Source organism: Meles meles, chromosome 11 (assembly GCF_922984935.1).
Source record: "Meles meles chromosome 11, mMelMel3.1 paternal haplotype, whole genome shotgun sequence".
In the NCBI taxonomy this organism is placed as follows: Eukaryota; Metazoa; Chordata; class Mammalia; order Carnivora; family Mustelidae; genus Meles; species Meles meles.
In genome coordinates, this window is record NC_060076.1 from 13,136,667 (window position 1) to 13,160,742 (window position 24,076).

Below are 24,076 nucleotides of genomic sequence, written 5' to 3' on the forward strand. Positions count from 1 at the left end.
TGAAGACAGTGCAGCCTGGACAGAAGTGACTCGTCCAAGGCGGCGGGTGGCCTCAAGGGCAGGCCTGGGCCCCAGAGAAGTGACAGCCTTGGTGCTGGGGGACCACGGGGAGGACAGAGACACAGTAATTCATTCAATCTGCATTCAACCCAGAATACAGACCAACGCCATAGGCTTGTGGGAGAAATGCGTCGTTTTGGCCCAATCAGGGAAGGCTGCCTGGGGGAGGAGGCAAGAGAAGACGAGGATTTGGATGGGCTGAGCTGGGGAAGGTAAGGGCATCCCAGGCAGAGGGAATGGCACAGGCAGAGGCAGGGAAGGTGTCATGCAGTGGAATGACAAGTCACTGGAAGAAGGTCAGGGAGATGGGCTGGTTGGGGCTGGAGTGAGGACGACCTGGAACCACAGTCTTGGAGCTGGTGTCAGGTAGCCTCAGAAGGCATTCTAGAGGCCTCCTTTCTAAGGACTGCCCGGGAATTCCTCCTAGCAGCCCCTTCCCAGGCTTTGTAATGCTCTGCACTAAAAGCAGGAGAGAGTTTTCCTACATAAAACAAACACACTAACAAACAAAGCAGGAGAAAGCTTTCTGCCCCACAGCACTGTGAGAACATGACAAGCTACACCTCTGCGACTAGCTTTTTGGAGACATGCCCTGGTTCTGGTGGCCAGGCAGAGGGGACATCAAGAGGAGGGAGCTGGGGGGACAGGGTGACAAGCTGGGAGGCTGGCAGGAGGGCCCAGGCCAGGGAGGGCAGGAAGCAAATACCCGTCTGGGCCCCTCCCAGCCACCTTGTGCTGCCCAGCTACTCCCAGAGCGGCCAGTGGATGCTGACGTGGTCGGCCCAGCCTCGGGGTCACCCTTCACCCCTCCCTCCAACCTCGGCTGCCAGAGCTCCCAGCTTCCAGCCTCCCGCTGCCTTAATTACAGGGAGACCAGGCCCTACCCAGGCAACTGCGGGAGTCCAGCTCTCAGACTCTCCTCTCGGCGGGCGTGGGGGGCGGGCTGCCATGTGGGGAGGCATCTAGGCGTGAAGGGTTGGGCCCTGGGACCACCAGCCAACAAGTGAGCTCAGGTCCAGTTCTCCTGTCAGCTCTCCGGGGCCCTGAAGCTTTTGGGGGTTCTGGGGTCACATTCTAGATAGAGTGGGGGGCGTTACTAAAGTAGACCCTCTGGGCTTCTAACCCGACTCTGCCACTTACTAACTGGGTGACGTGAGCCAGCCCCTTGGGAGTCTCACTGGTAGAATGCTGTTCCTCATAGTGTTTCCTCATGGCGGGGCGGGGGCTCTGAGCCTTATGGCAGGACCAGACTGGGCAACTGTGAAGTACTCTGTGAAGGGTAATTCTTCTCTTTGATCATCCTAACAGCCTCAGTGTGGGGAAGGCAGATGGGGGAACCCATTGTACAGTCAAGGAAGCTGAGGCTTTGAAAGAAGGGACTTGCCTCGAGGGGCTTGGAGGGGGCGCCCAGGATGCCTTCCTCCCCAGGCTGTGCCCCAGGGCCCACGGAAAGCAGGAGGCGCTGTTCAGTGGGAAGAGGGGCCTGGGCTCCAGGTCCTGCCGGGCCCCCGGGCAGCTGGTGTGAGCCAGAGCCAGGCACTTCCTTCTCAGGCCAGTGCTTTCTCACAGGTCAGGGTCAGAGCCGGATGAACCGGGAGGCTCCCACACCTTCCCAATTCATTTCTCTGTTTTTATGAATTAGCTATGTTTCCGTGCAACCAGAGCTCAGAGCTCAGGGATTCATTTACAATTAATGTGTCTGGAGCACGGGTCTCCAGGTCCTTCCCTTGATGACACTGTGATGCCAAACAGATCAGCCTCCTTCTTGGCAGCTCCGTGGGAGCTGGGCTGTACCTGCTTTGAGCCAGTGCCCTACTGATGGACACCCAGGTTGTTGCCAGTCATTCGGGCTGAGAACCAATACTGGGGTGGGTATCGCGAGCATTCTCTGCGTGCATCCGTCTCATGACCTCCCTAGGGTACAAACCTAGATGTGAATTCTCGGGGTCCAAAAGTGCCAGCTTGCGTGCACTCCTGGAGTGGCAACAAGGGGCATCCAAGCCCCATCTGGTTCTTTGACTCATTCTCCTGCTCATGCCCTGCTTTGGTGCATGGCTCTGGCAGGGGGTGGGACGACCTTATCCCTGCTCACGGCAGTGCCGTCCTAGCCACGGGGAGACGTGTGTAGAGTCACACAGAGAAGAGTGCTTATCAGGGCCACGTGACAGAGCATGACAGAGCCCGGCTTGCGGCTGGGTGGTCAGGGAAGACACTTCCAAGGGGGTGACATCTGAGCGGTGACCTGGCTGCCATGTGCAGGGAAAGCAACCAGCACTGGGCAAAGCTACCGCAAAGTCCTTGAGGTGGGCGTGAGCTTGGTGGACGGGAGGGACAGGACAATGACCGGTGTGACTGGACCTGGGTGGACAGTCAGGGGAACGGTCCCAGAGCAGAGAAAGGGCACAGAGGCGACTTTGTGGAGCGGCTTGTGGCAGGGGAGGGTGGGAGCTACTTCAGGCTGAAGCAGGAGAGGGACATGAAAGGCTGCTGTGGGCAGGGTGGCCCCAGGAGGGTCAGAGTGGACAGAGAAAGGCGGATGCATTCAGGATACCAGTAGGGCCCTAGGTGCTGCAGGCCAATCAGACGTGGAGAAAGGGAGGAGAGAGGTCCTGGCAGATGCCCAGGCTTGTAGATTGGTTTATGGAGTTGGGGGAGACCCAGGAGCTGTGTTGTGGGAAATTCACACGGACACATGGAGACATCCAGGAGGCCATGGTGACAGGCTGGAGCGGACTAGAGTTGGAGGGGAGGGGGCAGTGAGTCTAGAAGGGGTCGCTAGAGCTCCGGACGTAGCCCAGCGCACCAGCCGGCTGCACGCCCCAGCTCCAGCGGCAGCAGGAGTCCCCCGGTTCCAGACAGGACTTGTCGCTCTGTGTAAAGACAGGGAACTAGGAGTCACTGATGGCAGCGGGCCCCAAACTGTGGCTCCGTGGAGAGAAGCCAGCAGGAAGGAGCAGGGAGAAGGGGAGCCTGGCGGTGGACTCCCCGTGGTCAGCTAGTCCACTGCCTTCCCTGCTGGGGACAGTGCATTCTCGGCACCACTCACTCTCTCTGCCCCTGCCACACCCGAGACTGGACTGAGCCGGGGAGCCAGAAACCTAAGGGGAGAATAGAAACCCAAGGGTGTGAAGGCTACAAGAGCGTATGTACAGGGAGCCACCTGGTCAGCAGAATCAGGAAAGCCTTGCAGAGTAGGGTCCAGCTGAATGGGACTGGGAGGGATGAAGAGGAGTTCGCCCGGCAGATGCAAGGAGTAAGGCCAGGCCACGCTATCTATCACACGGAACGGCCCACATTCTGCGCCATGAGAACTTTCTAGCCCTGCTCTGCCCTGAGCATTGGTTTTCTAACTAAATCCTGCTGTTCAAGCCCAAATGGAGCCCGTGAGGAGTCCACAGTGTCTGGCCTGGGGTCCCTGAGCTGACCCTGCATGGCCCCTCTCCAGAACACAAGCCAGTGTGGGCCAGATCCCACTCGGGAGCCTCCTGGCTGAGTTTCTGGGGCGAGGACAGGTAATCCCAGCTCCCCACTGACCAGCTGGGCGACCCTGGGCAGATGATTCCATTTCTCAGAGCTTTGGTTTCCTTGAATGTCTTGTAGGGTAAGGACAGTCCCCGGAGGCCTGGCAGGAGAATGAGTTCATGCAGACAGAACTTAGAACAGGGCCTGAGGAAGCATTCCCCCCTCCTCCTCTCCTCTCTCCCTCCCCTCTCTTCCTTCCTTCCCCCCTCCCTCTCCCCTCCCTTCTCCTGGGCTCCTCCTTCCCTCTATCCTTCCCCTACAACCCCACCACCTGGCTTTTCTTACTGCCCCTTCCACTCTCCCCTTGAGGCCTGGTCATTTCCTCTGCTTGGACCAAGATTCCCTCAGAGTTTCACCCTTTCTATGGTAAGGTCTCTGGTCAATTACCACTTCCCTGACCACCTTCTCTAAGATATCATGCCTCCACATCCCCCATCACTTTCTATCCAACCCTGCTCCCCCCCCCAACTTTTGGGTTTTCTTTCCGACACTTAGCATCCCATGTGACATTGTCTTATATATTTGTGTCCTGTCTGCTGGCCTGGCTTCCATGCGAGCTCCGTGCTGTATCCCCAACACCTGGAACTGTGCCCGGTGCCCCGGACCTCCCATAAATATGCATGGGACGAAATCTTTGTGGAGGAACTAAGCGTCCGTTGTAATGGTCACCCTTCCCCCCCTGCCTCCGGCCTTGATCTAGAAGCACACAATCTGGGAGCTCCCACTGAGCCCCAGGGCACCTCGCGTGTGGACTCCTATGTGTCTCCCAGTCTCTTAACGCCTATCTGGTTGGACCAGTCCTCCCTTCTCATCACAGGCCGGGCCCCAGCGGGGAGACAGAGGTTCTCCCCTCGGGGGCTGTGCGGGTACCGTGAATCGCGTGTTCTCTTCATCTCACTCATCCGCTCTCCACGGCAGGTTTTCTGAGTCCCGTTTCACAGAGGAAAACACTGAGAGGCTGCTCCAAGCTGGGGCTTGAGGCCGTGTCAGCCCAGCTGGAAGTCCCCACTCCCCCCAAGTACCACCCAGTGGGGCTTCCTAGAGTGTGTCTGGGTGCGGGGGGGCAGGGAGGCTCAGATGGGACAGGCCAGCCTTTGGTGGCTCGATTTCCCTCCGGGCCGCCCCCTTCCTTCCCAAGCAACTGTCCTTCACCATCTCCTATATTTAAGGAGAAGGGCGGCTCTGTTTCTGTGGCTCACTGAAAGGCCTCAGAACTGAGGGTTGGCAACTTTGGACAAGTCGGGAGGCAGCCAGCGGGGCATGAGGGCGCGTCCCGGGCTGGCCCTGTGGTCAGCTCCACCGGGGAAGGAGGGGCTGGGCTCCTTCCAATGACGGCAGCCCTGGGTGTGCACGGGGCCCTCGTGGGGCCCTCGTGAGCTCCCATGTGCTCTCCGAGAATCCTAACCACTGAGGACAGCAGGACACAGGGGCCAGAGACGCTCATCGACCTCACACGGCCAAGAGATGGCCGAAGCGGGTCCCAAAAATCTGGGGCCAGATGAGAAATTCAAGTCGTCCACAGCCCTGTTGGGAAGGTTGGTAACTTGCCCCTTGTGGCCGCAGCAGGCTCCAAGGCCTGGGCTCTGAACCACAGAGTGCCGTGGCTTCCTCCTGCGGCACAAATGTGAGGCCAGATTCTCATCAAGGAACCTCAGATCTTTCCCGGAAGGAGGCGAGCTCTAGCTCAGTGCCAGGAGTTCGGGGATTTCCAGGGCTGAGAGGATGGGGACCATGATCACGGTCCCCAGGGTTCTGTGAAGTCATCAATTTCATGATGAACCATGGGCTCCATCAAGAAATCCCAGCTGCCGGGTCCCAGGGCCCTGCCTTGAGGTCCATCTGAGAAGTCCTGCTGATGTGGGCAGCAGGGTTGAGACACAGGCTGGCATGAAGTGGGGGGGGGGGATCTTCAGCAGCTGACAAGGATAGTCCTCTCCGTTTCTCCCCAAACCCCCAGATCTCAGCCCTGTGCCTGGCCCCAAAGTCCCTGATCTTCGCCCTGAGAGGAGCCCAGGCTTCTAAGAGCCCCAGGTTGGAGGCTTATCCAGTGCAGTCCCTGAGAGGGCAGGAATCTCCTCTGTAACATTCTTGATCCAAACTCTGCTTGCTTACCTTCAGAGATGGGGAACTCACTCTCTGTCAGGAGGTTAATTCCCTCTGACTCCAAAGTAAGGTCCCCGCTCAATGGAGTCAGGCTATGTCCTCCTGCTACTGTTCTGCACTGGTCTGCTTGTTCTCCATGGTCACACCGCATGATTTTGCCCTGGGAAGAGCCCCTGTGATCATCAGAACACCCCCCCCCCTTCCTGCCTCCCATGAGCTCAGCTCACTGCACTACCCCTGAACCTCACCCCCCATTCCCACCCATGCTTCCTGGCTAGCTTTCAGGTTTTGTGGTGAGTCAGGGGAAAAACCATGAAGCCTGGAAGTACTTTACCCACAAAGCAATGACGGCAATTCGTGCCACTTGGCCAACTGGAGCCAGAGACCAAGTCAAGAGCCCGAGACCCAGAAATGAATCAGTCCCTGCCCTTGAGGATCCCCACTGGGACAGGGATGGGATGGTGCAAAGGCGGGTGTACCTGTACCTGGGCATCAGCCAGAAGTGGGGGCCACCAGAGGGAGCTCTCCCCGCTGGTTGCTGGTGGGTTTGCAAGGATAATTCAGGATGGCTAGTTTTCCAGCAAGGCAGGTGGCAGAGAGAGAGAGAGAGAGAGAGAGCCTGGAGAGGGCACAGACCCGAGAGCAAAGGCCAAGCCTTGGGGCCACTTAGCCCACTGATTTCCTTGGGACGGAAGCTATCAGGGATCCACACGCTTTGTCTGTAAAGGTCCAGACTGTGAACCCAGGTTCTGCGGGCCGTTCGGCCTCCATGCCATTTTCTCAGCTCTACCGATGGAGCTCGGAAGAAGCCGGAGAGGATGCCTACATGAACGGGCATGGCTCTGTTCGGTGACACTGAAATTTGATTGTCACATAATTATCCTGTGTCATGAAATGGCATTCTTCTTTTGATTACTTCCCGGCCATTTACAAATGTGAAAAGCATCCTTAGCCCAGGGGCTATGCAGAAACAGCTGTTGGGCTGGGTCTGGCCTGCAGGCCGCAGTTTGCTGCCCCCCGCCCCCCGCTATATGTGTTTGGGAATCCTGGGAGATTATGCTCATAGCTGGGTAGAAGTGAGCCTTGAAAGCCAAGGGGAGGCTTGGTCAGCGCTTGGTTACAGATCCCACACCCACTGCCCTGGGGGAACTCGCCACTCACCCATCTACCCACCTTCCCACCCAACCCAACTGCCATCAAGTCCAGTGTTGAAATGTACAGTGGGACGATTTCTTTAAACATGCATGTCCAATGACATAGGAATACAAGCTTATTGTTGAAGGAAAAGTTGGTGCGGTAGAGAGACTAGTAAAGAAATTGCCCTTCCAATCCCACTGTATACCCCAGGGTGACCGTGGTTAGGAGGCGGGTGAGTGTGAGCCCAACCTCTTTCCTGTGCACAAGGGCACACACACAGGGTGTGTTTATTCACACCACGCGTAGTGCATCCCATATAACTATTCATTTGTCACTTAGCAACTCAACCCCGAATCTTCCCTCCTCGGCACACAGATGCGTCCTCTGGACCCTCGCACCAGCCGCCGAGCAAACCTCGCCAGCAGTGGTCCACTGACGGACCGCCAGGCTGGTCCCCGTGTCACAGGATTACAAGCAGCCCTGCCACGACCTTCTCGACACCGCACCTATTTCTGTGTCCCCGTGCTGACCGTCCTGATGGAGAGATCCTCAGAAGCGAAAATGCTGTGTCAAAAGGCACCGGAACTTAAAATGTGGATCCGTGTGGCATTCTGGACCACTTTCTCCTCGCCACTGGGAATGAGCAGAACAAATCCTCTGGGGCCTGGAGAGGCCTACAGGGGCCAGTCAGGATCTGGGACCGCAGCCTCTCACGCACTCCTAGAGGACTGGGGGTTCCAGAGGCGCACCTGCCCGTCAACACCTTCATCCGTCCCCCCATATTCGCCCATCCCCCTATCCAGTCCCTACCCCCCCCACGCCTATCCCCCTACTCACCCATCCCTCCCTCCCTCCCTCTCTCCATCCGCCCCCCTCATTCAGTGCTTGTCGAAAACTAATGGTGGCTTGAGTACTCCGGTGATCGTGGTGAATACAGCCATATCCCTGCCTTTTTAGTCTTCACCATCTAATGAAGGAGAGCGTCTACATGCCAGATACTAACAATAGAGCAGGAGCAGAAGACAAAAAACCCTTCCCCCCACTCCCCGACTTACATTCTAGTGGAGGAGACGTAATAAACACATACGCTATGTTGGGGAGGTGATGAGGCAGAATGAAGGGGTTAGGGAGTCCAGGGAGTCAGGCTGTGCTCTCTGAGCAGAGATCCTCCGGCAATGAGAGGAGGAGCGGGGCAGATATGGTGGGCGTGAGTGTCAAAGGCGGAGGGAACAGCCAGTGCAAAGGCCAGGAGGCAGGGATGTTCAGGGAACAGCACTGAGGTAGTGGAAGAGAAGGTCATCTCCTGAAGGGCTCCTTGGCAGGGAACGGCTTGGCTGTTGCTCTGAGTAAGGAGTGGGTCTGTGAAAGTTCTGGGAGGTGTGGTGGGGGGGTGGCTGCCGGGTTGGGAATAGACAAAGGGGGCCAGCGCTGAACTGGGGAGTTGGGTCAGGAGGCCACTGAACTTGACCCAGTAAGAGATACCAGGCCAGGTGGCTGGGTGGAGGTGGCGAGAGGGTGGGACTTGGGTGTGTTTGGAAGGTGGCCATGAGCCTTCCTGATGGATTGGTCGTGGAGTCATAAAAAGGGAAAAGGATGACAACAAGGCTTAGGGCTTCACAAACTGGAAGAATGGGGCTATGGAAGAGGAGGGGGTTGAGGGGAGGGAGTTGAACTGAGAGCTTGATTGATAAGTTGCCGGTGGGCATAGCCATCAAGTGCAGAGGGGATAAGCAGGTCAGAGGGTGGAGACAGACCCCGGGAGCAGGCAGGTGGATTTAAAGCCCCACACCAGCATCAGAGGAGAGGAGGTGGAGGAGAGAGGAGTCCTGGCCGAGCTGACACCAGCAGGCAGGAAAATGAGGAAGAGCTTGTCGAGGGACCTGAGAGGGAGCGGCCGGTGAGCAGAAGGAGGGTCCAGAGAGTGGGGACCTGGGAGTCCAGCGCAAAAGGGGTTTTGGCAAGGAGGACAGGACCAGCTGGGTCAGGTGGTACTGAGCAGCCCAGTGAGCGGGGGACACAACAGTGACCACCAGGTTTGACAACACAGCACGAGCTGGGCAGAGAGGGGAAAGCCCACGTAACCATGAGACCCCTAAGGAAGAGCACCTGATCTGGCAGGGCTTCCTGGAAGAAGAGCGTCTATGCAAGAACCGGAGGGACACAGACACGTTTGCCACGTAGAAAGGGGTGTCCAGGCTGAGGGGTCAGCCCAAGGTCAAGAGGAGAGAACACTCAGCTTGTTTGAGGAACTGAAAGAAAGTCTGGCTGTAATGTGGAGCGCGGGAGGGGCAGACGCGGAGGGAGCGCTGTCCTCACAGGACCCTGGAGAGATGGCAAAGCAGATGGTGGGGTCCTTGATTAGAGACCAGGCTCTGGGGCTGGGTGAGTGGTGCGGGTGCAGTGTGGGGAGTGAGGACCCAGGAGGAGAAGCAATTTGGAGACGGGTGATTAATTCGATGAGTTTAGGGTGCGGAGGGTGTTCAAGAGGAGATGTCCAATGTCAGTGTGCACGTGGGCTGGGCATCGGGGTTGGAAGTGACCTCCCTGTGCAGGGAGGGAGGTCATTGGGCAGAGCTGGGTGGAGCTGAGCCCCTCATCTACCTCTATCTTTGCTGCAGCTCGAGGCCCGCCTGTGTCCAGCCACACGCTGCGTGCTGGGGAGGGGCCCGGCAGCTTCTAGCTGTTGTGGTTTTTCTTGCCTGGAAACAGGAGCCCAGGGGGAGCCCAGCGGTTCCTCTGAATGAGCTGTTGTAACTATGGCTGTTCCTCCCATGTCCCTCCCATCTGCAGCCCACAGAGCGCCTTTGCCATACCCCTCAGGCACCGCGGAAGGAAGGGGCCCCCGCCGTTCCATGTGTGCTCTTGAACATTCAAGGGACCGTGATTTACGGAGCACCTAGTAGGTGCCATCCTAGCCATGGGAGAGCAGGCTAGGTAGACCCAGGCAGGCTGGCTTCTGTCCTCAAGGTGCCACGAGGGGAGGCAAACAGTAAATGTATAATTCGAGTCCAGTGTGGTATCTGGAGAAAGAAGCTTGGTGGGGGGCAACGGGGTGGTGGGCAGCTGGGATCTGGGGGGCTTCTAGGAGGAGGCAACATTTAAACTATGGGTCTGAAGGATGGGTCAGAGTTAGACAAGAAAAAAATGGGGGGGGTGGAAAAGTATTTGAGCGAATAGGAACAGTCTGCTGAAGGCTCAGAGATGAGAGAGCGTGCCAGGTGGGACCGAATGGAAGCAGTTAGTCTATTACAACCAGGGCGCGCTGCCTCCAGGTGGCAGTGGTTTGGAGGGGGGTGTGGTGACGGGAAAGAAACTCAGGAGTCAGGCTCAGGAGTTTGGACTTTCTCCTGAGGGCAATGGGGAGCCATGGAATGTCTTAAGCAGGCAGTGCTCTGCTCAGATTTACATGTGGGAGAATTCACAGACAGAAATTGGAAACACCCAGTCTCAGCCCAGAAAGACCCAGGATCATCTCACCCAAGGCAAGATCCCCTCCACCTTCCTGTAGGTCCCTTCACAGGTGAGGTGGGTCAGTAGGGCTTGCACACCTCCAGGGACCTAGACCTCACTACCTCTGGAGCCGGGTCCCAAGGGCACGTTCCGGGAATCCAGTCTTGTCACCGGGATACCCCGGGGCATTTAACACGTGCCTCGGTTAACACGAGAGGTGGGTTGGGCCGCACCACAACGTGGAAAATGGCCCGGCAGCTGGCGCTGGAATGCAGCGCCGCCACCTACGGGGGCGATTGACTTGTTGCGTGCGAGCGCTCCGGATGCCACCTGGTAAGGCTGTCGGCAGGATGCTGAAGAAATAAATCTGTTCATGAAGATGCACCGCCCCCTCCCCGCCGCGACTTCACCGGCCCCCCCCACCCCCAGCCGGGAGCTGCCGCGCCTGCCCCGCAGCGCCACCGTGTGGGTGAGGAGGGTCACGGCGGAAGATCTGTCGCTCCACTCCAAGTACTAAGCGCTGGGCCAGGGAAGGAACGGGATGGGTCACTGGCCTTCCAGGCTGCAAGGCACAGCAGGTCCTTTTCTCATTCGATTTTTAAAATTTATTTTCCAGAATGGACGTATATTTTCAGGATGTTTAAAATTATTTAAAGAGTATATGCTTACTGAAAGAGACAGGCAAACTCGATAGACCATACAAAGCTGCGATCCAGTTTTCTCCCAGCATTCAGGCCGTCCACCCCCACAGACATCCGCGGATTGCATCTTGGCCAATAGGCTTCGAAATTTTCCTCTGCAGAAAAAAATTCCTGTATACATTTTCCTTTGTCCCACCTGTTTTCCGTTTCTTTTTCCTTATTTTTTCCCTATGTATACATAAACAAATGAGATCCTATTCTATGTGCCCAGTTTCTGCCAATTGCTTTGCCCCCCCCTTTTTAAAAGATTTATTTATTTATTTTACAGACAGAGATCACAAGTAGGCAGAGAGGCAGGCAGAGAGAGAGGAAGGGAAGCAGGCTCCCTGCCCAGCACAGAGCCTGCCCAGCACAGAGCCTGCCGCGGGGCTCCATCCCAGAACTCTGGGATCATGACCCCAGCCGAAAGCACAGGCTTTAACCCACTGAGCCACCCAGGCACCCCTGCTTTGCTTTTTAAATTTATTTTTATTGGGACACCTGGGTGTCTCAGTGGGTTAAGCATCTGCCCTTGGCTCAGGTCATGATCCAGGGGTCCTGGGATCGATCCCCATGGAGCCTGCCTCTCCCTGCTTGTGCGTTCTCTCTCTCTCTCTAACAAATAAATAAAATCCTTAAAAATAAATAAATTTATTTTTATTAACTATAGAGTAGAGACAAAAACAATACTTACCTAATGTATTTAAAGGATATGAATCAGGTTGAAATGAACACTGCGTGCTCCCTACCCGATTTAAAAATTTTATTACCCCTGAAGTTTCTTCTGTGTTACTTTATTTCTCAGTTAAAAAAATACATTTATTTTCTCTCCTTTCTTACTTAACTCTGGATTGATTTGGTATTTTTTATTACTACATGTTATTTCTTTATTAGCTTGCCAGTTTTCTATTCTTTTAGTGCTTCCCCTAGAGATGACAATATGCATCCTTGACTTATTAAAGTCTAGCATAAATTAGTACTCTTACCACTTGCAGAAAATGCAGGAACCTTGAGCCACTTAAAACTCCATTTACCCCCTCCTGACTTACATGCTATTGTCATCTGGTGCCATTTGGTATTTTAATTCTTTATATATTTCAAATTCCACAAGAGGATATTATTATTGTTTTATACAGACAATATTGGTTTAGATTAACCACATATTTTCTCTCTCTATTGGCCTTCATTTCTTCCTGCATCCCCAAGTTTCTGTCTGGGATCCATTTTCTCCTGCCTGGAAACCATCTTTTCCTAATTCCTTTGATGGGGGTGAGCTGGTGACAAATGATTATGGCTTTTATTTGCCTGGAATACCTCTGCTTCGTTTTCATTTTCAAAAGAGTAGCTTTTGCTGGGGTATGTACTTTCAGGTTGGCAAGAGAGGGTAAGAGAGGAGACAAAAGCAACAGAGAAGAAGTGGGACAAACAGAACAAACAGGAAAGTGGGAGATATAAAGCCAAATATGTCAGCAATTATATTAAATGGAAGCAGATTAAATACTCCAATTGAAAGATAAGCATGGACACATTGGATAAAAAATGAATAAAACCCAATCATATGCTGCTTATGTAATAGACATGTCCAATATAAGGATATGGAAATGAAAAGAGGAAAAGGATGGAAAAAATTATATATAAAATACTAACCCAAAGTAAGCTGGTGTAGTTACATTAATGTCAGCAAAAGTAGAGTTTACAGTGAAAAAAAAGCAATGCTAAAGATAAAGAGAGCTATTCACAGTGGGAAAAATATGTTCAATTCATCAAGCAGATACAATAATTCCAAACTTGTATGCAACTAATAAGGTAGCTTCAAAACACGGAAAGCAGAATTCAAGAGAATGAAAAGGAGAAACAGATAAACCCACAATCCTTCTTCCAGTAATTGATAGCACACGCAGATAAAAAAAAAATTAGGGGAAGCTTCATACATCCACAGGAACATCACGGGGATCCTGCATTCTTTTCATTGCATCTTAACAGGTGATTCTGGATTGTCACTTGTCTCATTTCTGACAGCTTGATTAAGATGGTGCAGCTAGGCATCCCCACTGTAGAATTACTCTTTTACCATTTGTAATTCAAGAGCATTTTTTGGGGGGAGTTACTTTGAAATATATAAATATCCAACTCTTTATCAAGCTTTCAACATACTTTCTTATTTATTGCTATCAGTATATAGTCATGGATTCCTGTTTCATTCAATGGGTTATATCAATATGACCAATACTGGTTTATTAATGTCAAATCTTTGACACTCAGATATCTTCAGAAGTGGCCAGAGGGCACTCCTTTAGATTTGTTTCCTTTTTCTTTGTACACTTGCTTACTTTTTGTTGCAATATGACATTTCAGGCTCATTTTGTTTTTTTTTCTCTGCCCTGAAATCAGTCATTTCCCTAAGGAGACTTGATTCTTTTTAATGGAGAATGATATTTTCAAATTTATTTTTTTAGTTAATTGGTTTGTTTACTAGATTTTATTTATTTGAGAGAGAGAGAGAGAGAGAGAGCCTGGCAGGGGGTAGAGGTAGAGGGAGAAGCAAGCTCCTTGCTCAATCCCAGGATCCTGGGATCATGACCTGAGCCTAAGGCAGATACTTAACCAACTCAGCCAGCCTTTCCTCTACCCACCCCCATGCTCTTGCTCTCTCTCTCTCAAATAAATAAATAAAATCTTTTTTTTTTTAATTTAAAGATTTATTCGAGAGAGAGTGCATGGGCCAGGCCAGAGGGAGAGAGAGAGAATCCTCAAACCCACTGAGGACAGAGCCCAATGCAGGGCTTGATCCCAGGACCCTGAGATCATGATCTGAGCCAAAATCAAGTCATCCGCTTAACGGACTAAACCAGCCACGTACCCCTAATAGAAAATTGTATTTAAAAACCCACTAAAAGGGGCCCCTGGGTGGTTCAGTGGGTTAAAGCCTCTGCCTTTGGCTCAGGTCATGATCCCAGGGTCCTGGGATTGAGCCTCGGCTCTCAGCTCAGCAGGGAGCCTGCTTCCCTCCCCCCCCACCTCTCTCTCTGCCTGCCTCTCTGCCTACTTGTGATCTCTGTCAAATAAATAAATAAAATCTTTTTAAAAAAACCCATTAAGAAAAAAAATAAAAATAAAATAAAATAAAAACCCACTAAGTGTGCCCACTACCTTTGGTATACTGTTCTGTTTTCTCAGTGGACAGAGCTGGGAGTACGTGTGTGTTTATACACGTGTATCTACACATTCCCCCCCCCCCCCCCACCGCACACACTCACATCTCTATCCATTCAACATCTATGTACAGATACGAACAAGCAAGAGCTTGACTTTCTATCTGACACCACGAGGTCTTTCTAATTTTCTTCTTTTCCATACTTGCATTTCCTTTCTTCAATGGTGAGAAATCTGGCTTCCATTAGTTGGTAATATCTTTGCTTCTCTTTATATATTGGATCAATCCCTGGTTATTAGTGATCTGTTGCTGTATAACAAACTCTCCCCAAACTCTGTGACTTAAAACAACAAAAACCACTTATTCCACTGTTCCTGCGGGTCTGGAATTTGGGAAGAGCTTAGCTGGGGATTCCGGCTTGGGTCTTGCATGAGTCTGCAATCTTCATCCAGGCTGTAGTGAGGGGCTGGAGAATTTGATTCTGAGACGGCTCCACAATCCTTCTTTCAGTAATCGATAGAGCAAGCAGATAAAAAGTTAGTAAAAACTTCAAGTTGGTGCAGGCTACTGGCAGGTTGAGGGTCGTGTAGACTTCTCCTTAGGGACAATAAGTGTGGCAGCTGGCTTTCCCAGAATGAGTGATCCAGGAGAGAGCAAAGGGGACAGAAGAATTTATTTCAGAGCAGTGGGGTCTTAGGTCCCTCCCAGGCCTGGGTTCTCAGATCCTCGCCCTCAGGACTCCCATCCTTCTCCGTCTTCCCCAGTGGAGCCCAAAATGGGCAGAGCCCTCCATGCCCATGATGCCCAAAGGATGTTGATGTTCATTTACTTTTTTGTTCCAAGTCGTTCTTCCCACTAGATTATGAGCTCCTGAGCCTGGGCCTGTGTGTCCCGGGGGGCTGGGAGGGGGCCAGGCACATAGTAGATGCTCAGTAGGTATGAGTGGATGGGATGGATGAGCAAGTGCTCTGACCTTGGGGTGGAGGTCAGGCAAGGGGTGTCTGAGACCTTGACCTTTGAAAGCCTGCACCCTCCCTCCACATTCCCACCCCAGGTGGAAAGAATTCAAACCTCAGCAAATGTCCGCCTCTCTCTCAGCTTCAGTCACCTTCTAAGGGGGCAGCCAGAACTGCGTCCCGAAGGCTAGGGCTGGAGAGGAAAAGGGTGGGTAAGTGTGGGCCCTGGGTGTGACAGCACATTCACAGGGGGAAGGTTCTCTGGGGCCTGGGGACCCAGAGCCAGGGGTGGGGATGGACTCCCTCCCCAGCTAAGGGAGCCTGGGCCACGGAGTCAGAAGAGCCCTTGGAAGCATCCTTGCAGAGTCTTTGGGGGAGGAAAGCAGAGAGTTGCCATGGAAACCATCCCACAACAACCCACTCCACTTGGAGCTCACGGAGGTTCCCCGAATAAGAACTGTCATCTCGGGGCGCCTGGCTGGCTCAGACACTAGAGCAGGCAACCCTTGATCTCGGGATTGTAGGTCCAAGCCCCACGTTGGGTGTAGAGCTTACTTAAAAAAAAAAAAAAAGAAAAAAAAAGAAAAGAAGAGAAGAGAATCATCATCTCTTTGAGGATGCCGCTTCTTACCCACACGCGGCGTGTGTGCTGGCTGGCGTGTTGGCGTGTTGGCTTTGTACACCTGCGTGTGGCCCTCACCGCACATGTTACCTCAGGAACCCTGGTTCTCTCTTCTCCAGGCCTTTGCACGTGCATTTCCTCTGCCTGGAACATGCTCTCCCTTCCCCAGCCTCACCGTGATCTGGTGCTCTCTTGTCCATTCATTTAGAGTAGATGAAGGAATCCTCTCCTTTGGGAAGCCTTCACGGATCCCCGCACTGTCCGGCCAGGGACCCCTCCAGTGTTCCCACAACCCCCACCCCGGGCTTCCTTCCCCTATCAGCACTGGGCATGCAGGGCTGGACTTTCTGGATCTTGTGTCCATGAATTCCTCATATGCAGGATGGGCCCAGAAAGTGCTTGCGGAAGGAAGGAAGGAAAGGAGGAAGGAAGGAGTGAATGTGGAAACAGCAACTGCTGCAGAAGGGTTTGGAACACTAGCCCAGCTTCCTCGCTCAACTCAAAAAACCAAAGTGCTGGGGCACCTGGCTGGCTCCGTTGGTAGAGCACGCAAGGCTTGATCTTGGGGTTGTGAGTTTGAGCCCCACGTTTGGTGCGGAAATCACTTAAAAATAAAGCCTTAAAAGAAATCAAACCCAGGGACACCTGGGTGGCTGAGTGGGGTAACCCTCTGCCTTCAGTTCGGGTCATGATCTCAGAGTCCTGGGATCGAGCCCCGCATAGGGCTCTCTGCTTGGTGGGGAGCCCGCTTCTCCCTCTCTCTCTGCCTGCCTCTCTGCCTGCTTCTGATCTCTCTCTCTCTATGTCAAATAAATGAATAAAATCTTTAAAATCTGTTAAAAAAAAAAAAAAGAAGAAGAAGAAAGAAATCAAACCCTGTCAGGGTACCTGGCTGGCTCGGTCAGTGGAGCATGCAACTCGGCCTCGGGGTCGAGTTGGCGCCCCACGTTGGATGTGGAGCCTACTTGGAATTAAAGCAAGCAAACAAAACCTGTCATCAAAGGTGACAGGTCTCCCAGAGATAAATCCAAGAGCCAGCTGTGTGGGCACGCCCCCAACCTCAGGCTTGTTAGAAATGCAGCTTCCCAGGCCCTACCCCGGACACACTGGTTCAGAATCTACCTTTTATAAAAAGATTCCCAGGTGATTCAAAGGCACATTAAAAGTCGAGAAGCGCACTCTGGGGACCCCCCACTTCCCATTTTATGGACCAGGAAAGCAGAAGGTTATAACAGGAAAACTGAGGCTTGCAGAGAGGAGGGTGCCTTGCAAGGCAGTGGCTGCGCTGGGACTTCGAGCCAGGTGGCCTCGTCGCAGGTGTCAGACTCCTGCCTCCACCTCCACCACTTCAGCCCACCCGGCTTGCAAACACCTTCTTTCTGGCGGGCCTGACCTCAGAGTCCCGACCCTTCCCTTGCCGCCTCCTGAGGTCTTTGCAAGGAGCGTGTGCTCCCCCTAGTGGAAGCCGGCCGCAGTGGCCCGGGAGGCTTGGCTCCCCGTCTAACACGAATGGAGACAGAGACGGAGGGTACATGCCAGATGCCAAGCTCCGTGCTCAGTCTTCTTCCTCTTTTTTTTTTTTCTTCTTTTTTAAGATCATATACTTTTTATCTAAAAATTATTCTTAATTGACCATATCAGCTGTTTGTAAGTGCACCACTCAGGGGCATTAAGTATATTCACAGCGTTGGACAACCATCACGGCTACCCACCTCCAGAACTCATCATCTCAAACAGAAACTGTACCCATTCAATGGGAACTCCCCGTTGCCCTCTGCCCTCTGCCCTGTAACCTCTGCTCTCCTTTCCGTCCCGGTGAACTTGCCTGTTCTAGGGACCTCAACTACGTGGAAGCGTATACTATTTGTCCTGCTGTGTCTGGTTTATTTCACTTAGCACAGTGATTCCAAGGTTTGTCCGTGTTGTCATGGGTCAAAATTTTATTCCATTTTAATTAAGGCTGAATAATATCTCATTGCGTAGACATGCCACATTTTGTCTTTGCGTTCATCTGCTGGGGGACACGGGTTATTCCCACCTCCTGATGATTGGGAATAATGGCACTATGACCACAGTTGGACAGGTATCTGTCCCTGCTGGGAATTCTTCGGGGAGCACCCCTGTGAGTGGAGTTGCTGGGTCCTATGGTGGTTCTGAGTGCTTTCCACAACAGCTGTGCTAAGTGTTCTTTGTGCCTTATCTCAGGAAAGTTCTGGAAGCACCACCTGGGAGGCTGGACCTGCCCCTGAGATCCAGACAGACAAAGTAAAGGGTCCTGTGTCCCTCAGCTAATAAGTGCAGAGCCATGATTAAAGCCCAGGTGGTATCGGGCACAACACTCCGTGAAGTGATTCAAGGGGAGGCTGTCACAGAGAACCCCACTCATCTTAACTCTGTCTTCTCCTCTCGGGACCCCTCACCCAGCCCCAGAGCGACTCATTCCCATTTAGCACCAAAGTCATGCTTTTCCTGAGCCATGGGTTTGTCTGCGTTCAAAGACTTCGGGATTGTGTAAGCGGCTGTGATGGACCCCCTTTTGTGCCACCTGCTAGAAGCTGAGAGCCAAGTCGTGACCCTCCACAGCAAGACACAGTGATGGCGGAACCCAGCCCCCTCGTAGCAAGAGAACGTCTCACCACGTAGCCCAAAAGCTAAGCATTCACCTGACAGAAATATCCTCAACACTTAATCCTTCAAAACTATATTCCCTTTGTTATTTTTTCAAGAACATTGTCTTTTCAAATGTATGTCTAGATCTTTTTCATGGGAATAGCTTTTTTTGTTTACTGTAACTCCTTGTTTACAAAATGTATCATTCTTCAAATGTACATTATAAGGGCCTCTCTCCCTTGTACAGGAGGATGTAGTGAGCTCTGTGTGTGTGTGTGTGTGTGTGTGTGTGTGTGTGTGTGTTCATGCCCGCGAGAAACCTATGAACTGATGGGGCAGAACAAAGATGAGTTATCTCTTCGCCATGGCTGCTGGTTGCTTATGTCCTTTAGGACATAACAGAAGCCACCTTCCAATTTGCTGAGCCTGTGGTCTTATTTCCAGAACAGTCAATCCTTATGGTCTGTACTTTAACTTCCCTCCCACCTCCTCCGTGTTCCCATTCTTGTGCTTCCTTCTCCTTTGCCCACACCCTTATTCCCCGCTCTGGGGGTGCATTTTGCCTCCTTGGAAGTTGCCCGAGATCTTTTCTGCAGCAAATCAATCCTCGCCTAGTTTGCTGTGGGGCTGCTGGGCTCCTAGGCCGGGCTCCTTGTCCTTCCGGCACTAGCCAGAAGGTGGCACTAGGATGCTCCCAAATTTCCCACCAGGGTCAGGGTCAGGGGACCTCAGGTATTGCGTGGACGGACCTCAGGTATTGGGTGGACTGTGGAGGCCCTGAGGACTGCAGAGGGAAGAGGCTGGGGTAGAAGAGAGCTGAGACATGACAGCAGCAATCAGCATCCCACAGGCTGGGCTGATTTTCAGGCCTCCCAGGCTAAGTATTCCAGGTCAATGTCAGGAGTGAATAAGAGGTGCTCAGGAAATGTCCATGTTGTCCTGGAGGAACGAGTAGCTTTGCTCCTTATAGGACTGGTATCTGGGGCCCAACCCAGGACCACATTGCCGCCAGGGGTTTGTCCACTGGCACTGGGAGCCCCTCCTGGGAATTTCCATGGTGAAATTCAGGGGGTGGAGAGAGATGGTAAGAACAGCGGCAGCTTGTCCCACTTCCCCTTGTCCTTCTGGTTTTTCTCCCAGAAGAGGAAGCCAGCGGGAGGGGCACTTTGCCAGCAGCCCATGGGCCAGCAATGAGCCTCAGGGGAAGAACAACAGAAAGAACTTGAACATTGGAGTTTATAACCGTAGGTCTGGTGAAAAGCCTGGACTTCAGTGCCAGTCAGAGCTCAGACGGGAGCGGACATCCAGATGTTCCTGCCTTGCACACTTTCTGACCTGGGGCCGATTACTTATTCTCCTCGAGCCTCAGTTTCCTCATCTTGAAAAATGGAGCGAAGAACCGTTGTGTTGATTCCATGAATTAATGTTAGTAGGATGCTGGGCCTGGCACCTGGGCTCCCGTCCCAGTCAACGTGAGTATCACCGTGGCCACCTTTCAAGGAGCGACCTGGGCAAGGACCTTGGTCCTGGGGAGCCTCCATTTCCTTATTTGATAAATGGGGGCTACAGATAACTCCCTCCCTGGGTTGTTGGGAGAACGAAGGGAGTCAGCATGTGTCGGCCCCTTGGACAGTGGTCAGCACTCAGAAGATGTCCCGTCACCATGGGCTGGATTGGAATCCTAAGAATCCAGGAATAGAAGGAAGTACTCCTTCTAGTCCTTAGTCCCCTCCAATTGTGTGCCCTGTGTCTGCTTGAATGCTTCTGGTGATGGGAGGCTCACCACCTCTGAGGAAGCTCTACCTCTTCTGTTAAGCTCTGGCCTTGACCACACCTTCTTTGTGTAGGGCTGGGACTCATCTCCCAGCAGCTTTCCACCCAGGAGTTCAATGTATTCCAAACCTTGATCTCTGGGGGCCATCACTAACCCCTCACTTCCCTTCCCCATGACTTCTGCTAAATAGATTAGTCCTCCAGCCTGTGCAAAATTAGATTCTGGATCTGGCAAGCCAGAGAGAGGGTGGGGTACAGCTGAAGCTGTCCTGGGGTTTAGGAGGACAATTAACCAATTCCATGCCAGGCCTGGGATCACCCTGCAGATCTGGTGACCAATGGGGGAGGCTGCTTCTGCCGGGACCAGGGATGTCCACAGTCGGAGTTCATGTTCATGGGGCCATTGGACACATTGCCATGGCTGCCTGATGCCCAGGGTAGCACCCACTGCACCATCCCACTGCAGATGGGGAAACTGAGGCTCGGAGGTAAGTGGCCAAACTGGAGGGTCTGTCTGTAGATGAGTTTATTTGTTAGTTCAATTGTTCTCTGAGCCCTTAACTCTATGCCAGGCCCTGCGCACGGTCCTAGGGATACTGCAGAGCACAAGACAAAGGTGATTGTATGCTTGGCTAGTGTAAGGCTGAGTAAAGAGGGAGCTACAGAGGGGGAAATAATTTATCCTCCCTAGAGCTGGAAAGATGCCTTCATCCGGCCATCTGTCTGTCTGTCTGTCCATTCATAAATCCATTCATCAGAGAAACATGTACTGAGTGTCTAGAATCAGGGGTTCCCCAGAATTCAGGGATTCCCCCAGAATTAGGACCCTGTGACAGAGACATCAGTTACGATCCTCTTTCTTCTTGGGACAGTAGTTCCCTGATTTGCCTTTGGGGGACCTCGGGTCCCAGCCCACATGTTTCATAGTCGCCAACTCCGGTTTCCAGTCTTCGGGGTGGAACACATGATCTGGGCTAAACCCATCAGTGCTGTCTGCAATTCTGGCCATGATGATCCGTTTAGGGATGGGCCCTTGACCTAGGTCAGGCCCATCAGGACCAAGAGGGCTCTTTCCCAGGACTCTGGTTTGAGAGAAGGAGGAAGAGCACTGTCCCTTCCCCTGGACTTGGTGTTGAGGTCATGGGAGCTGCTGGGGGTCACCTGACAGAGCCGGAGAATGGAGCCAACCCTGATAAAGGAGGCTGGGGTCAGCCACTCCGAGGATGTTGTTTGAGTCCTGAACCTACTTATGCCGAGGCCAGACGTGTACAAGATGGGCACCATGCTGTGGGTAAGCCAGTCTGGGTTTGGGGTCACTTACAACACAAGAGGCTGCCTGATTCAGGCCCCGCCCTCCTCCATGCTGACCCTGGGAGGACAGCATGATCCGCAATTTCTGTTGCCCCGTCACCACCTCTTACCTCCCTGACAGCTCGTGGTCTGACCCCCTGCTCCCCGAGATGAAGGACACCCTCCTCTGCCAGCCTCCCAGGGCAGGGCTTCTCAACCAAGTTCAGTTCCCCTTGGGGCTCCTCACCGCGGCCCAGCTGCGTCCTCTGCTCTCACCTCTGCCCCCAAACTTGGAGCAGACCCCTTGTCACTGGAGAACTCTTTCTTGGGCCGTCCCCTCAGGATCCTGCCCGGGATGACGTTTTTTTGTGAGGGGAAATGGCCCCTCAGTCCTCACAAGGCTCTCTCTCTAGGAGTCATCCCCCCACCACATCCCCGCACTATGCTTACCTATGTTACACCCCCATCCTGCCGTTGCAGCTGCCCGGATCCAGGCTGGACCTCCCATCAGCCTTCTCCCCCTGGCATCTTGGCTTCCAGCCACTGTCGTCAATGGAGGCACACCCTTTGGGACACAGTCGCTTAAGAGACAATTCTTGCAACCTCTTGCTTGGGGTAGAGCATGGTGGGCATCCCAGGAGGAACTTACATTTCCATCGGGGCTCCCCACGTCCAAAGCTGCACTTGCCTCCGGCTCTCCCCAAACCTGCCCGTCCTTCTTTGCTCCTCGCTCAGGAAAGGTCACCACCATCGCTCTAGTCGCCCTGAAAGTCGCCAACCTTGACGGCCCCATTTTCTCAATTTCCACACTCAGTTAGTCACCGAGGCCCACTGGCTTGACCTCTGGGATGACTCCCTGCCTGCCTCCTTCCTCTTCATCCCGCCAGCTTCTCTCTTGGCTGGCCTCCCTGCCTTTAGACCAGCCTTCTTCATGCCTGCATGCTGGCCATCTCCTGTTAAAATGCAAATCCCATCATGTCCTCCCCTCCCGAAAAGCCTTTGATGGCTCCCTACTACCTAGGAATTAAGTCCAAATTGTCCCAAGGCTGGAATGGCCAGATTTAGCAAAAAAATAAAATAAAATAAAATAAAAATAAAAAATGAAAAACAACAACAGGATGTCCAGTTCATTTGAATTTCAGATAAACAATGACTCTGTGTGTGTGTGTGTGTGTATGTGTGTTGAGTATGTCCTCATCCAATCAATATTTCACATCTGGCCCTTTCCATACACCTAACTTCATTTCTTGCTACTCTTTATCTCACATCTGACCCTCAGGAGGGACTGACTGCTTGACAATGAACTTCCCCAAATGGGTCAGATATGTTTTTACCCATAGGCTCCTCTTATCTGCTGTTCCTTCCACCAGAGGGGCCACATCCCCTTTTTATCCTGGCCAACCTGTGCTCATCTTTTGGGTTTTGGCGCACCGGGACCCCCTCCTCCAGGGAGCACTCCGTCGTGGATTGGGCTCCTTGCCTGGGTGACCAGAGGCCCCTGTGTTTCCCTGGTTGGCAGCACTTTACCCTCTGGATTGTCATTCAGTTTGCTCTTTGTCTCTCTCCCCTGCAGACAGGGAGTTGCCAGCCTGGCCCGGCCTGCATGTGGCCAGGACTGCATGGCCCCGTCCAGCTAGATGCTCCCAAGGTCCCAGAGCCTCAGCCAAGCCTCCGTGCTCTTCTCTCTCTCTTGGCCTGGGTCCTGGCTTGATGGTTCACACTCCCTGCTTGCCTGAGTTCCCAAGAAAAGTGGCCTCCACCCCTAGCCCCCTGTCCAGGGCCAGATTACAACACGCTGAGACAATGGAGGCTCCAAGCCAAACTTCCAACAGGCCTGCCGTTAAATCCCCCACAGCATCTGCGTATAAACCTGGGGACAGATGCCAGCAGCTGAAGCCGTGGCTCTCTCACAGTACACCTGGGCCTTTGCAAGGGTGGAGGGGAGGGAGCTTAGGCCGGAAGTCAGGACACCTGGGTTTGAAACCCAGCCCTGCCCCTTTTAGCTGCCTGGAGACCTGGCAAATGAGCACCCACTGAGCCTCAGATTTCTTGTCTGTAAAATGGGTATAAAAATGCTTACCTCACAGGCTCTGCTGTCAAAGAAGAGCGTCTAACACATCCAAGGACATCCCACAACAGACAGGATGCTGGCTCTCACCTCCGCTCGCGTTTCTCGAAGCTGATGGTAACAACTGGAGGCCAGAGCTCTCCTGGTAGGCTTCTTCTCTAACTTCTCCTGCCCTCGCCGTCCAGCTTTATTCAGATAAGTGGGGGGAGTATTACCAGACCTGCAGCATAGGGTCTAGAGAGCAGCTCCACTGGGAAAACCACCTCCAAACCAATAGCCCAGCCGACCTCCATAGAGCTGATGAAGCAAGCTGAAGGCCAGGTGAGTGAGGAGGGGGGAATTACAGACAGAAGACAAGGGCCAGGAGGCGGAAAAGCTAGGCCTACTCTCTCCTCGAGGCTGTCCCCTGCCACCTCTCTCTGCCCAGCGCCCTCAGACCCCGGCTGAACCAACCCTAGCCTTCCCTTGGAGACATTCCTGGGGTGCTTCTCAGACCCCCCCTCCCCATTTAGATCCTTTACTCCCCACGCCATTATTTACATCCCAAACTGAAATGCCATGAGGAAAAAAAAAAAAGAAAAGAAAACAAAGGAACAACATATCAAAACAGTGGGACAATTTAAAGGTACAACATGTGTGTCCTGGGAACAC